Source organism: Salvelinus namaycush, chromosome 2 (genome assembly GCF_016432855.1).
Source record: "Salvelinus namaycush isolate Seneca chromosome 2, SaNama_1.0, whole genome shotgun sequence".
Lineage (NCBI taxonomy): Eukaryota > Metazoa > Chordata > Actinopteri > Salmoniformes > Salmonidae > Salvelinus > Salvelinus namaycush.
In genome coordinates, this window is record NC_052308.1 from 9364862 (window position 1) to 9380214 (window position 15353).

The 15353-nt window shown below is 44.1% G+C and overlaps 1 protein-coding gene across 1 annotated transcript in view; it reads right to left on the reverse strand.

Moving 5' to 3' along the window:
* Positions 1-1042: 1042 nt before the first annotated feature.
* Positions 1043-15353, reverse strand: part of LOC120058606 (ras-related protein Rap-1A-like) — a 41324-nt gene continuing 27013 nt past the window's right edge. The window contains exon 8 of the mRNA XM_039007392.1: positions 1043-1201. The gene's annotated coding sequence lies outside the window, so the exon portion shown is untranslated. The remainder of the gene's footprint in view (positions 1202-15353) is intronic.

Consider the following 15353-nt stretch of genomic DNA (forward strand, 5'->3'; position numbering starts at 1 on the left):
CAGCTCTCCTCTCAGCCGTGGGGGTCAGCTCTCCTCTCAGCCCAGGGTCAGCTCTCCTCTCAGCCGTGGGGGTCAGCTCTCCTCTCAGCCCAGGGTCAGCTCTGCTCTCAGCCGTGGGTGTCAGCTCTCCTCTCAGCCGTGAGGGTCAGCTCTCCTCTCAGCCGTGAGGGTCAGCTCAAATCAAATCAAATTTTATTGGTCACATGCACAGCAGATGTTATTGCTTGTGCTTCTAGTTCCGACAGTGCAGCAATATCAACAAGTAATCTAACAATTCCACAACAACTACCTAATACACACAAATGTAAGTAAAGGGTTGGAATAAGAATATGTACATATAAATATATGGATGAGCGATGACCGAGCTGCATAGGCAAGATGCAATAGATGGTATAAAATACAGTATATACATATGGGATGAGTAATGCAAGGTATGTGAACATCATTATTAAAGTGGCATTAATAAAGTGACTAGTGATCCATTTGTTAGAATGGCCAATGATTTCAAGTCTGTATGTAGTCTGATGGCCTTGAGATAGAAGCTATTTTTCAGTCTCTTGGTCCCAGCTTTGATGCACCTGTACTGACCTCGCCTTCTGGATGATAGCGGGGTGAACAGGCAGTGGCTCAGGTGGTTGATGTCCTTGATGATCTTTTTGGCCTTCCTGTGACATCGGGTGCTGTAGGTGTCCTGGAGGGCAGGTAGTTTGCCCCAGGTGATGCATTGTGCAGACCGCACCACCCTCTGGAGAGCTCTGTGGTTGTGGGTGGAGCAGTTGCCGTACCAGGCGGTGATACAGCCTGACAGGATGCTCTCAATTGTACATCTGTAAAAGATTGTGAGGGTTTTAGGTGAGAAGCCAAATTTCTTCAGCCTCCTGAGGTTGAAGAGACGCTGGTGCCTCACCCTGTGTGGGTGGACCATTTCAGTTTGTCCGTGATGTGTACGGAGAGGAACTTAAAACTTTCCACCTTCTCCACTGCTGTCCCGTCAATGTGGGTAGCGGGGTGCTCCCTCTGCTGTTTCCTGAAGTACACGATCATCTCCTTTGTTTTGTTGATGTTGAATGAGAGATTGATGTCCTGACACCACAGCTCTCCTCTCAGCCGTGGGGGTCAGCTCTCAGCCGTAGGTGGTTCTTAGCTGGTGACTGTTAGCTGGTATACAGAGTGGACACCACATCACGTTCCCCTGTGAAACCTAACAGAGAAGATCTTCCATTTAGTATTTGTGAAGGCTAGAGCTGCCGCTTTCAAGGAGCGGGACACTAATCCGGACGCTTATAAGAAATCCCGCTATGCCCTCAGACGAACCATCAAGCATGCAAAGTGTCAATACAGGACTAAGATTGAATCCTACTACACCAGCTCAAATGCTCGTCGGATATGGCAGGGCATGCAAACTATTACGGACTACAAAGGGAAACCCAGCCGTGAGCTGCCCAGTGACGCGAGCCTACCAGACGAGCTAAATGCCTTTTATGCTCGCTTCGAGGCAAGCAACACTGAACCATGCATGAGAGCACCAGCTGTTTCTGGACGACTGTGTGATCACTCTCTCCATAGCCGATGTGAACAGGACCTTTAAACAGGTCAACATTCACAAGGGCATGGGGCCAGACGGATTACCAGGATGTGTACTCAGAGCATGCGTGAATCAACTGGCAAGTGTATTCACTGAAATGTTCAACCTCTCCCTGACCGAGTCTGTAAAACCTACATGTTTCAAGCAAACCACCATGGTCCCTGTGCCCAAGAAAGCGAAGGTAACCTGCCTAAATGACTACCGCCCCGTAGCACTCACGTCGGTAACCATGAAGTGCATTGATAGGCTGGTGATGACTCACATCAACATTATCATCCCAGAAACCCTAGACCCACTCCAATTCGCATACCGCCCCAACAGATCCCCAGATGAAGCAATCTCAATCGCACTCCACATTGCCCTTTCTCACCTGGACTAAAGAAACACCTATGTGAGAAGGCTGTTCATTGACTACAGCTCAGCGTTCAACACCATAGTGCCCTCAAAGCTCATCACTAAGCTAAGGACCCTGGGACTAAACACCTCCCTCTGCAACTGGATCCTGGACTTCCTGACGGGCCACCCCCGGGTGGTGAGGGTAGGCAACAACACATCTGCCACGCTGATCCTCAACACCATCATTAAGTTTGCTGACACAACAGTGGTAGGCCTGATCACCGAAAATTATGAGACAGCCTATAGGGAGGAGGTCAGAGACATGGCAGTGTGGTGCCAGAATAACAACTTCTCCCTCAACATGATCAAGACAAAGGAGCTGATCGTGGACTACAGGAAAAGAAGGGCCGAACACGCCCCCCTCGACGGGGCTGTAGTGGAGCGGATCTAGAGTTTCAAGTTCCTTGATATCCACATCACCAACAAACTATCAAGGTCCAAACACACCAAGACAGTCGTGAAGAGGGCATGACAACACCTTTTCCCCCTGAGGAGACTGAAAAGATCTGTCATGAGTCCCCAGATCCTCAAAAAGTTCCACAGCTGCACCATCGAGGGCATCCTAAGCTGTTGCACTGGCAACTGCTTGGCATCTGACCGTAAGGCGTTACAGTGGGTAGTGCGTACGGCCCAGTACATCACTGGGACTAAGCATCCTGCCATCCAGGACCTATATAATAGGCGGTGTCAGAGGGAAGCCCATAAAATTGTCAGAAACTCCAGTCACCCAAGTCATAGACTGTTCTCTCTGCTACCGCACTGCAAGCGGTACTGGAGCACCAAGTCTAGGTCCAAAAGGCTCCTTAACAGCTTCTACCCCCAAGCCATAAGACTGCTTAACAATCAAATGGCCACCAGGACTACTTACATTGACCCCACCTTAGTTTTTACACTGCTGCTACTCGCTGTTTATTATCTATGCATAGTCACTTTACCCATACCTACAGTTAAAGTCGGAAGTTTACATCGACTTAGGTTGGAGTCATTAAAACATGTTTTTCAACCACTCCACAAATTTCTTGTTAACAAACTATAGTTTTGGCAAGTCGGTTAGGACGTCTACTTTGTGCATGACACAAGTAATTTTTCCAACAATTGTTTACACACAGATTATTTCACTTATAATTCACTGTATCACACTTCCAGTGGGTCAGAAGTTTACATACACTAAGTTGACTGTGCCTTTAAACAGCTTGGAAAATTCCAGAAAATTATGTCATGGCTTTAGCAGCTTCTGATAGGCTAATTCACTACATTTGAGTCAATTGGAGGTGTACCTGTGGATGTATTTCAAGGCCTACCTTCAAACTCGGTGCCTCTTTGCTTCACATCATGGAAAAATCAAAAGAAATCAGCCAAGATCTCAGAAACAAAATTGTAGACCTCCACAAGTCTGGTTCATCCTTGGGAGCAATTTCCAAATGCCTGAAGGTACCACGTTCATCTGTACAAACAATAGTACGCAAGTATAAACACCATGGGACCACGCAGCCGTCATACCGCTCAGGAAGGAGATACATTATGTCTCCTAGAGATGAAAGTACTTTGGTGCGAAAAGTGCAAATCAATCCCAGAACAACAGCAAAGGACCTTTTGAAGATGCTGGAGGAAACAGGTACAAAAGTATCTATATCCACATTAAAACAAGTCCTACAGTGGGGCAAAAAAGTATTTAGTCAGCCACCAATTGTGCAAGTTCTCCCACTTAAAAAGATGAGAGAGGCCTGTAATTTTCATCATAGGTACACTTCAACTATGACAGACATAATGAGAAAAAAAAATCCAGAAAATCACATTGTAGGATTTTTAATGAATTTATTTGCAAATTATGGTGGAAAATAAGTATTTGGTCAATAACAAAAGTTTATCTCAATACTTTGTTATATACCCTTTGTTGGCAATGACAGAGGTCAAACGTTTTCTGTAAGTCTTCACAAGGTTTTCACACACTGTTGCTGGTATTTTGGCCCATTCCTCCATGCAGATCTCCTCTAGAGCAGTGATGTTTTGGGGCTGTTGCTGGGCAACACGGACTTTCAACTCCCTCCAAAGATTTTCTATGGGGTTGAGATCTGGAGACTGGCTAGGCCACTCCAGGACCTTGAAATGCTTCTTACGAAGCCACTCCTTCGTTGCCCGGGTGGTGTGTTTGGGATCATTGTCATGCTGAAAGACCCAGCCACGTTTCATCTTCAATGCCCTTGCTGATGGAAGGAGGTTTTCACTCAAAATCTCACGATACATGGCCCCATTCATTCTTTCCTTTACACGGATCAGTCGTCCTGGTCCCTTTGCAGAAAAACAGCCCCAAAGCATTATGTTTCCACCCCCATGCTTCACAGTAGGTATGGTGTTCTTTGGATGCAACTCAGCATTCTTCGTCCTCCAAACACGACGAGTTGAGTTTTTACCAAAAAGTTATGTTTGGAGGAAGAAGGGGGAGGCTTGCAAGCCAAAGAACACCATCCCAACCGTGAAGCACGGGGGTGGCAGCATCATGTTGTGGGGGTGATTTGCTGCAGGAGGGACTGGTGCACTTTACAAAATAGATGGCATCATGAGGTAGGAAAATTATGTGGATACATTGAAGCAACATCTCAAGACATCAGTCAGGAAGTTAAAGCTTGGTCGCAAATGGGTCTTCCAAATGGACAATGACCCCAAGCATACTTCCAAAGTTGTGGCAAAATGGCTTAAGGACAACAAAGTCAAGGTATTGGAGTGGCCATCACAAAGCCCTGACCTCAATCCTATAGAAAATTTGTAGGCCGAACTGAAAAAGCGTGTGCGAGCAAGGAGGCTTACCAACCTGACTCAATTACACCAGCTCTGTCAGGAGGAATGGGCCAAAATTCACCCAACTTTTTGTGGGAAGCATTTGAACCAAGTTAAACAATGTAAAGGCAATGCTACCAAATACTAATTGAGTGTATGTAGACTTCTGACCCACTGGGAATGTGATGAAAGAAATAAAAGCTGAAATAAATCATTCTCTCTACTATTATTCTGACATTTCACATTCTTATAATAAAGTGGTGATCCTAACTGACCTAAATTAGGGAATTTTTACTAGGATTAAATGTCAGGAATTGTTAAAAACGGAGTTTAAATGTATTTGGCTAAGGTGTATGTAAACTTCAGACTTCAACTGTACATGTACAAATTACCTCAACTAACCTGTACCCCCGCACACTGACTAGGTACCGGTCCCCCCTGTATATAGCCTCGGTATTGTTATTTAATTGTATTACTTTTCATTAAATCTTTTACTTTAGATTATTTGGTAAGTATTTTCTTGAGTCTATTTCTTGAACTGCATTGTTGTGCTTGTATGTAAGCATTTCACGGTAAGGTCTACCTGTTGTATTTGGCGCATATAGACACATACAATTTTATTTGATTAGTAATGTGTCCCTGTCGTTGCGCTACTGCTGGGATCAGTGATTAAACTGACTCTAGTATTGAATGGTCTCAGGAATGACTTGAGATGTATAGATTAAAACCGCAATAAATTCTCATACAGGCCTGAGCCATACATCACAGTGGAAAGCACAAGCTTATCCATCTATCCCTCCATCCATCTATCCCTCCATTTATCTATCCCTCCATCCATCTATCCCTCCATCCATCTATCCCTCCACCCAGCTATCCCTCCATTTATCTATCCCTCCATTTATCTATCCCTCCATCCATCTATCCCTCCATCCATCTATCCCTCCATCCATCTATCCCCCCATCCATCTATCCCTCCATCCATCTATCCCTCCATCCATCTATCCCTCCACCCAGCTATCCCTCCATTTATCTATCCCTCCATCCATCTATCCCTCCATCCATCTATCCCTCCATCCATCTATCCCTCCATCCATCTATCCCTCCATTTATCTATCCCTCCACCCAGCTATCCCTCCATTTATCTATCCCTCCATCCATCCATCTATCCCTCCATCCATCTATCCCTCCATTTATCTATCCCTCCATCCATCCATCTATCCCTCCATCCATCTATCCCTCCATTTATCTATCCCTCCATCCATCTATCCCTCCATCCATCTATCCCTCCATTTATCTATCCCTCCATCCATCTATCCCTCCACCCAGCTATCCCTCCATCCATCTATCCCTCCATCCATCTATCCCTCCATTCATCTATCCCTCCATTTATCTATCCCTCCATCCATCTATCCCTCCATCCATCTATCCCTCCATCCATCTATCCCTCCATCCATCTATCCCTCCATCCATCTATCCCTCCATCCATCTATCCCTCCACCCAGCTATCCCTCCATCCATCTATCCCTCCATCCATCTATCCCTCCATCCATCTATCCCTCCATCCATCTATCCCTCCATCCATCTATCCCTCCATTTATCTATCCCTCCATCCATCTATCCCTCCATCCATCTATCCCTCCATTTATCTATCCCTCCATCCATCTATCCCTCCATCCATCTATCCCTCCACCCAGCTATCCCTCCATCCATCTATCCCTCCATCCATCTATCCCTCCATTCATCTATCCCTCCATTTATCTATCCCTCCATCCATCTATCCCTCCATCCATCTATCCCTCCATCCATCTATCCCTCCATCCATCTATCCCTCCATCCATCTATCCCTCCATCCATCTATCCCTCCACCCAGCTATCCCTCCATCCATCTATCCCTCCATCCATCTATCCCTCCATCCATCTATCCCTCCATCCATCTATCCCTCCATCCATCTATCCCTCTATCTGTCCATTTATCTATCCCTCCATCCATCTATCCCTCCATCCATCTATCCCTCCATCCATCTATCCCTCCATTCATCTATCCCTCCATCCATCTATCCCTCCATCCAGCTATCCCTCCATTCATCTATCCCTCCATTCATCTATCCCTCCATCCATCTATCCCTCCATTTATCTATCCCTCCATCCAGCTATCCCTCCATTCATCTATCCCTCCATTCATCTATCCCTCCATTCATCTATCCCTCCATCCATCTATCCCTCCATCCATCTATCCCTCCATCCATCTATCCCTCCATTCATCTATCCCTCCATCCATCTATCCCTCCATCCATCTATCCCTCCATCCATCTATCCCTACATCCATCTATCCCTCCATTCATCTATCCCTCCATCCATCTATCCCTCCATTCATCTATCCCTACATTTATCTATCCCTACAATCATCTATCCTTACATTCATCTATCCCTCCATTCATCTATCCCTCCATCCATCTATCCCTCCATCCATCTATCCCTCCATCCATCTATCCCTACATTCATCTATCCCTACAACCATCTATCCTTACATTCATCTATCCCTCCATCCATCTATCCCTACATTCATCTATCCCTACAACCATCTATCCTTACATTCATATATCCCTCCATTCATCTATCCCTCCATTCATCTATCCCTCCATTCATCTATCCCTCCATCCACCACCTCACTAATAAACAAGGGGAGCGACTAGGGGAGGATGAGGTAATCATGGCATGGGTTTACGGGAGGCGAAGCGAGAGCTTCTCTCTTAATGAGGTATTGACATTTAGAGAAACTGGAAGAAAGAAACCTAGCCATTAAACTGAAAAATTGTCAGGTGTGCATTTGCACAATAAAAGCGTGCATAAAACACCAAAAAGACAAGAGAGGGGGAGAGACAGAGACACAGAAAGTTAGAGAGAAGAGAGGGTGAGTGACAACAAAGGAGAGAGGGAGAGAATGATAACAAGAGAGAACAAGACAGAGCGAGACAGAGAAAGAGAAAGATAATAGAGAGAGATAGAGAGACATGGGAGAGAGAGAAAGAGAATAGAGAGAGATAGAGAGACATGGGAGAGAGAGGAAGAGCAAAAGAGAATAGAGAGAGATAGAGAGACATGGGAGAGAGAGGAAGAGCAAAAGAGAATAGAGAGAGATAGAGAGACATGGGAGAGAGAGGAAGAGCAAAAGAGAAAAGGGGGATCATATTGCAAAAATTAAGAAAAAAATTGTACAAGTCAATGAATGACGTAGCCTAATGGCTGTCAAGAAAGAGGGGGCTCATCAAAATGTAACAGGACGCCTTGGACCCACATCATCAGATCAGCCATCTGTGCTGCAAGTCCGCCACATCTGGCCCAAAAACCTCTACTAAGGTGAAATGAAGTAATCAAGCACATTACACAGAGGAACTGTTTTTACAGTGATATCCATGTGAATTAATCAATCATGCTAACATCTAATAACTAATTAGTACCAATCAGGGCTAAAGGAAACGCAGTGGTGTAAAGCACTGCATCTCAGTGCTAGAGGCATCACTACAGACCATGGTTCAATTCCAGGCTGTATCACAACCAGCTGTGATTGGGAGTCCCATAGAGCGGTGCACAATTGGCCCAGCGTTGTTCGGGTTAGGGCTTGGCCGGTGTAGGCTGGCATTGTAAATAAGAATTTGTTGTTAACTGACTTGACTAGTTAAATAAAAAACATAATATAGGCTAGGCTACAGTCACTCACTGGAGGGGTAACAGAGTGACCCTCTATTAAACCATGTTCTCAGCCATTCCTTCATTCTGACTGTTTCAGGAGGCTGATTTACAGAAGGACTGTCTCAGAGTGCCTCTTGACCAGTCATAGCACTGGTGGAAGACATCATCCTGTTCAATTCATCTTTGCAGTTAATGAGTATCTCTCCTTACAGTGAGCATGGAGATTCCTAGGGTCAGCAGTGTGTCATAAGAAAATATATTCCAGTCAGTAGCCATGGAGACAACAGCATCATAATACAGACAGAGGAAGCAATGTGCTGCCACAATCCTCACCAACATGCGGTATCATGTTTCATAATTTTTTTTATTTAACCTTTATTTAACCAGGCAAGTCAGTTAAGAACAAATTCTTATTTACAATGACAGACTACCCCAGCCAAACCCGGACGACGCTGGGTCAATTGTACGCCGCCCTATGGGACTCCCGATCACGGCCAGTTGTGATACAGCCTGGAACCAGGGTCTGTAGTGATGCCTCTACCAGTGAAATGCAGTGTCTTAGGCAGCTGCACCACTCAGGAGCCCCAATGTGTGTGTGGATTGAATCATCTGGAGGAAATCTCAGAGAGCGAGAGAAAGCGAGAGAGAGAAAGAGAGAGAGAGAAAAAGAGAGCGACAGCGACAGAGAGAGAGAGAGAGAGAGAGAGAGAGAGAGAGAGAGAGAAAAAGAGAGCGACAGCGACAGAGACAGAGACAGAGAGAGAGAGAGAGAGAGAGAGAGAGAGAAAAAGAGAGAGACAGAGAGAGAGAGAGAGAGAGAGAGAGAGAGAGAGAGAGAGACAGAGACAGAGACAGAGACAGAGACAGAGAGAGAGAGAGAGAGAGAGAGAGAGAGAGAGAGAGAGAGAGAGAGAGAGAGAGAGAGAGAGAGAGAGAGCGAGAGAGAGAGAGAGAGAGAGAGAGAGAGAGAGAGAGAGAGAGAGAGAGAGAGAGAGAAAAAGAGAGAGACAGAGACAGAGAGAGAGACAGAGAGAGAAAGAGAGAAAGAGAAAGAGATAGAGAGGTTCCCTTGTGGCTCACCTAATCCTCCACTTCCTGTCAATATCCCCCTACAGTCAGGATCATATTCGCTCTCTCTTTGCAAAATGCATTAGACACACCAAACATCTCTGTCCCCACCCGGCTCCTCAATCCATCCTGCACTGTCACTAATCTGTTAATTGATCTGGCCATGGAAATGTTAGGCATTATGACTGAAGAAATATATCATCTGTTATAATGGGCTAGGGGATCTTGAGCGGGATACTTAGTTAGCACTGTAGATGTTCCTCTTTAAATGCAGAATTCATCCGGCCAACAGTTGTAATGTTGGCACTGTCTGCACAGTGTTTCCAGTCTAAAGAGAGATGACAGTGCAAACAACAAGAGGGGAATGGAATACTGCACAGTAGTTTGAGAAAACTGAATAGTGCCGTTCTGTAAAACAATATATGCATTTGTCCCTTTTCAACAAATTTGACCATTTTAAACTATCCTACAAAAGACTTAAGAATACTTGTAAGTCAGGCTTCTCTACTTCATGTGTGCTAGCTAGCGAATACATAATCCATCAATATATTTGTGATGCACTACTGATATATTCACAGACATTCAAACCCATGGTTCTGTGCACTGTATAAGGCAGGGATAATGTGCTTTGGTGCAGAAAGCTGAGATTTAACGCTCAAGCCCACCTATAGTATTATATACCCGAGGAGACTGGCGGCATACCGCAAAACTGAAGAATCTGGGAGGTATTTAAGATGACAGCTAGGTAGCTTAGAGAGGATCATACATGCAGGAGGGTTTGGTGTTACTTCTCCTCTCAGGACTAAAGGGATAAGTTGTGATCAAGGCTGCCGTTTGGGTGATAAAAGTCAAAAACAAGAGCGCTGTGATTCATACAGTAATCACATCCCAGCTGAGCCCTGCCAGATGGATTGGCTGCCTGACTCCCTCTTACTAGGAGACGTAAGACGCTTAGATCATACAGCAATTTCAAAAGCGGACTCTGACTTCAAAAAGAGCTGGATGCGTTTTGTTTTTTTGTTAATACTTCCAAAATCCAAGTAAACACAAATATTTGTATTTATCTCTCTATGAACAGCCAAGGATGAAGTTGAAAAGCGGTTTCATACGGCTGCATCCAGAGACATTAAATAATACATTAAACAGTAAGCAGTGTCAGTTTTATGTTGCATTGCTTTACCAACAACCATAGATTGAACTGCTATATTTAGCAGTTATAGTCATGCAAACAGCTAAGTGTGTCGTGAGATGTTTTTTTGCCCTCCTGCGCGTCACTTTATACACAGAAGATCTCCGCTAAACATAGAATCACATGATTTATACATGTCTCTATGACCAGTGATAACTTCAGAACAAAGTTGACTACAAATACAAAGTTTCCAATGTCTTTGCAATTGATACAAACAAGCGACATACAGTTCCTTCAGAAAGTATTCATACCCATTGACTTCTTCCACATTTTGTTGTGTTACAGCCTGAATTAAAAATGGATTAGATAACATTTTTTCTCACCCATCTACACACAATACCCCATAATGACAAAGTGAAAACATGTTTTTAGACATGTTTTGAAAATGATTTGAAAATGAAATACAGAAATATCTAATTTACATAAGTATTCACACCCCTGAGTCAATACTTTGTAGAAGCACCTTCGACATGGATTTCAGCTGTGAGTTTTTCTGTGTAAATCTCTAAGATGTACAACATTTGCCCATTATTATTTTCAAAATTCTTCAAGCTCTGTCAAATTTGTTGTTGATCATTGCTAGTCAACCATTTTCATGTCTTGCCTGAAGTAGATTTAAGTCGTAAGTCTAACTTGGCCACTCAGGAACATTCACTGTCTTCTTGGTAAGCAACAATTCAGGCTGTAACACAACAACAGTGTAGATTTGGCATTGTGTTGTAGGTTATTGTCGGAATTCATCACCCAGTGTGGTGGAAAGCAGACTGTACCAGGTTTTCCTCTAGGATTTTGCTTGTGCTTAGCTCCATTTTGTGGTGGCTTCCCCAGAACATGATGCAGCCACCACTATGCTTGAAAATATAGAGAGTGGTACAAAGTAATTGGGATTCATATTTACTGAGAAAAATTCATATTTGTCCTGAGAGTCCCGGGAAATACCAAAAATCGGAAGTGCCCTATTTAAGCATTTAAAACCAAGATATGGTCACTATGCCAGGGTTCTCCCAAAAGAAGATTGTCGCTACGCCATATTGCCAGATTGGCTGCACCACTATATTGACCTAAAGATTTCACAGCATGTGAAACTGATATTTAGTTTTTATTATTTTTATTTCACCTTTATTTAACCACGTAGGCCAGTTGAGAACAAGTTCTCATTTACAGCTGCGACCTGGCCAAGATAAAGCAAAGCAGTGCGACAAAAACAACAACACAGAGTTACACATGGGATAAACAAACGTACAGTCAATAACACAATAGAAAAATCTGTATACAGTGTGTGCAAATGAAGTAAGGAGGTAAGGCAATAAATAGGCCAATAGTGACGAAGTAATTACAATTGAGCAATTAACACTGGAGTGATATATGTGCAGATGAGGATGTGCAAGTAGAAATACTGGTGTGCAAAAGAGCAGAAAAACAAAAACAAATATGGGGATCAGGTAGGTAGTTGGTTGGATGGGCTAATGACAGATGGGCTGTGTACAGCTGCCGCGATCGGTAAGCTGCTCTGACAGCTGACGCTTAAAGTTAGTGAGGGAGATCAGTGATTCCGTGATTTTTGCAATTCGTTCCAGTCATTGGCAGCAGAGAACTGGAAGGAAAGACGGCCAAAGGAGGAGTTGGCTTTGGGGATGACCAGTGAAATATACCTGCTGGAGCGCGTGCTACGGGTGGGTGTTGTTATGGTGACCAGTGAAATATACCTGCTGGAGCGCGTGCTACGGGTGGGAGTAAAAATGATTGAGTTACTTTGATCGGCAATTACATTTTGTGAATTGCGAAACAGGCCGTTCATAAATTCAGAGCGTTATCATGTTCCTCAAGTAATTCAGAGCATTTCAGCAGTAGGCCGAGGCTATCTTGACACAGAGTGAGCTCAGGATGCACAGAGTCCACCCTAAGTAGTCTCATAGACTAGACATAACATAGTAAATTGTGGACTACAGGAAAGGCGGGCCGAACAGGCCCCCATTAACATCGACGGGGCTGTAGTAGAGCAGGTCGAGAGTTTCAAGTTCATTGGTGTCCACCAACAAACTATCATGGTCCAAACACACCAAGACAGTCATGAAGCGGGCACGACAAAACCTTTTCCCCCTGAGGAGACTGAAAAGATTTGGAATGGGTCTCCAGATCCTCAAAAGTTATTACAGCTGCATCATCGAGAGCATCCTCACCGGTTGCATCGCCGCCTGGTATGGCAACTGCTCTGCATAAGGCGCTACAGAGGGTAGTGCGTACGGCCCAGTACATCACCGAGGCCAAGATTCCTGCCATCCAGGACCTACAGTATAAATTAGGCGGTGTCAGAGGAAGGCCCTAAAAATTGTCAAAGACTCCAGTCACCCAAGTCATAGACTGTTCTCTCTGCTACCGCATGGCAAGCGGTACCGGAGTGCCAAGTCTAAGTTCAAAAGGCTCCTTAACAGTTTCTACCCCCAAGCCATAAGACTGGTGAACAATTAATCAAATGGCCACCCAGACTATTTACATTGACACCCCCCCCCCTTAGTTTTTACACTGCTGCTACTCACTGTTTATTATCTATGCATAGTCACTTTACCCCTACATACATGTACAAATTACCTCGACTAATCTGTATCCCTGGACATTGACTCGGTACCGGTAGCCCCTGTACATAGCCTCGTTATTGTTATTTTATTGTGTTACTTTTTATTAACTTTTTTACTTTAGTTTATTTAGTAAATATTTTCTTAACTCTATTTCTTGAACTGCATTGTTGGTTAAGGGCTTGTAAGCATTTCACGGTAAGGTGGTGACGAAGTAATACCTGTTGTATTTGGCGCATGTGACAAATACAATATGATTTGATTTGATATGTAAATCTAAAATTAGTATGATATGTGACGTTTGGTACGGTTACATAAGGCAGGTTAATTAATGCAAAAACAAAGGGCGGATGCTTGGTTGAGGAGGATAGGTAGGCATATAATGCGATTGTCTAGCAACCCAAAGGTTGTGTGTTTGAATCTCATCACGGACAACTTTAGAATTTGAGCTAATTAGCTACTTTTCAACTACACTGAACGAAAATATAACACAACATGTAAAGTGATTGTTCCATGTTTCATGAGCTGAAATAAAAGATCCCAGAAATGATGCATATGCACAAAAAGCTTATTTCTCAAAAATGTTGGGCACAAATGTGTTTACATCCCTGTTAGTGAGCATTACTCCTTTGCCAAGATAATCCATCCACCTGACAGGTGTGGCATATCAAGAAGCTGATTAAACAGCATGATCATTAAACAGGTGCAACTGTTGCCAGAGATGTAATGTTTATTTCTCTACCATAAGCCGTCTCCAATGTTATTTTAGAGAACTTGGAAGTACGTCAAACTGGCCTCATACCCGCAGACCTTGTGTAACCACGCCAGCCCAGGACCTCCACATCTGGCTTCTTCACCTGCGGAATCATCTGAGACCAGCCAGCTGAACAGCTGATGAAACTGTGGGTTTGCACAACCGAAGAATTTCTGCACAAACTGTCTCAGGGAAGCTCATCTGAGTGCCCTTTCTCCTCATCAGGGTCTTGACCTGACTGCAATTCGTCATCATAACTGACTTCAGTGGGCAAATGCTCACCTTCGATGGCCACTGGTACACTGGAGAAGTGTGCTCCTCACGGATTAATCCCGGTTAGAACTGTAGATGGCAGACAGCATGTATGGCGTCGTGTGGGCGAGCGGTTTGCTGATGTCAACGTTGGGAACAGAGTGCCCCATGGTGGCGATGGGGTTATTTTATGGGCAGGCATAAGATACGGACAATGAACACAATTGCATTTTATCGATGCACAGAGATACCCTGACGAGATCCTGAGGCCCATTGTTGTGCCATTCATCCGCCGCCATCACCTCATGTTTCAGCATGATAATACACGGCCCCATGTCGCAAGGACCTGTACACAATTCCTGGAAGCTGAAAATATCCCAGTTCTTCTTGGCCTGCATACTCACCAGACATGTCATCAGTTGAGCATGTTTGTGATGCTTTGGATCGACGTGTACGACAGCTTGTTCCAGTTCCCGCCAATATCCAGCAGCTTCATATAGCCATTGAAGAGGAGTGGGACAACATTCCACAGGCCACAATCAACAGCCTGATCAACTCCGTGCGAATGAGAAGCTGCATAAGGCAAATGGTGATCACACCAGATACTGACAGATTTTCTGATGCCCCTACCTTTTTTATGTTGTCTGTGACCAACAGATGCATATCTGTATTCCCAGTAAAGGCCTAATGAATGTATTTAAATTGACTTAATTCCTTATATGAACTGTAACTCATTTAAATCTTTGAAATTGTTGCATGTTCTGTGTATATTTTGTTCAGTGTATATGTACAGAGATTCAGTGAAACATTGATTGATTAGGCCTAAAAAACAACTCACAGGCTTTAGGCTACTACACGATTGAAGACTAAGCAGAGTTGTATAACATGCTAACAAAATGTTCGGATCAAATAATACATGAGCAAAATAGAATAAAGATGATCATTTGAACTAACATTTCCCCTGCTAACTGTTACCAGATATCCAAACGGAGAGTCCCCCACGCTTGTCACAAAACCGTGCTGAAATGATAATCCAGGTGACCATACACAACTATTGCTTTCAATGAGCAG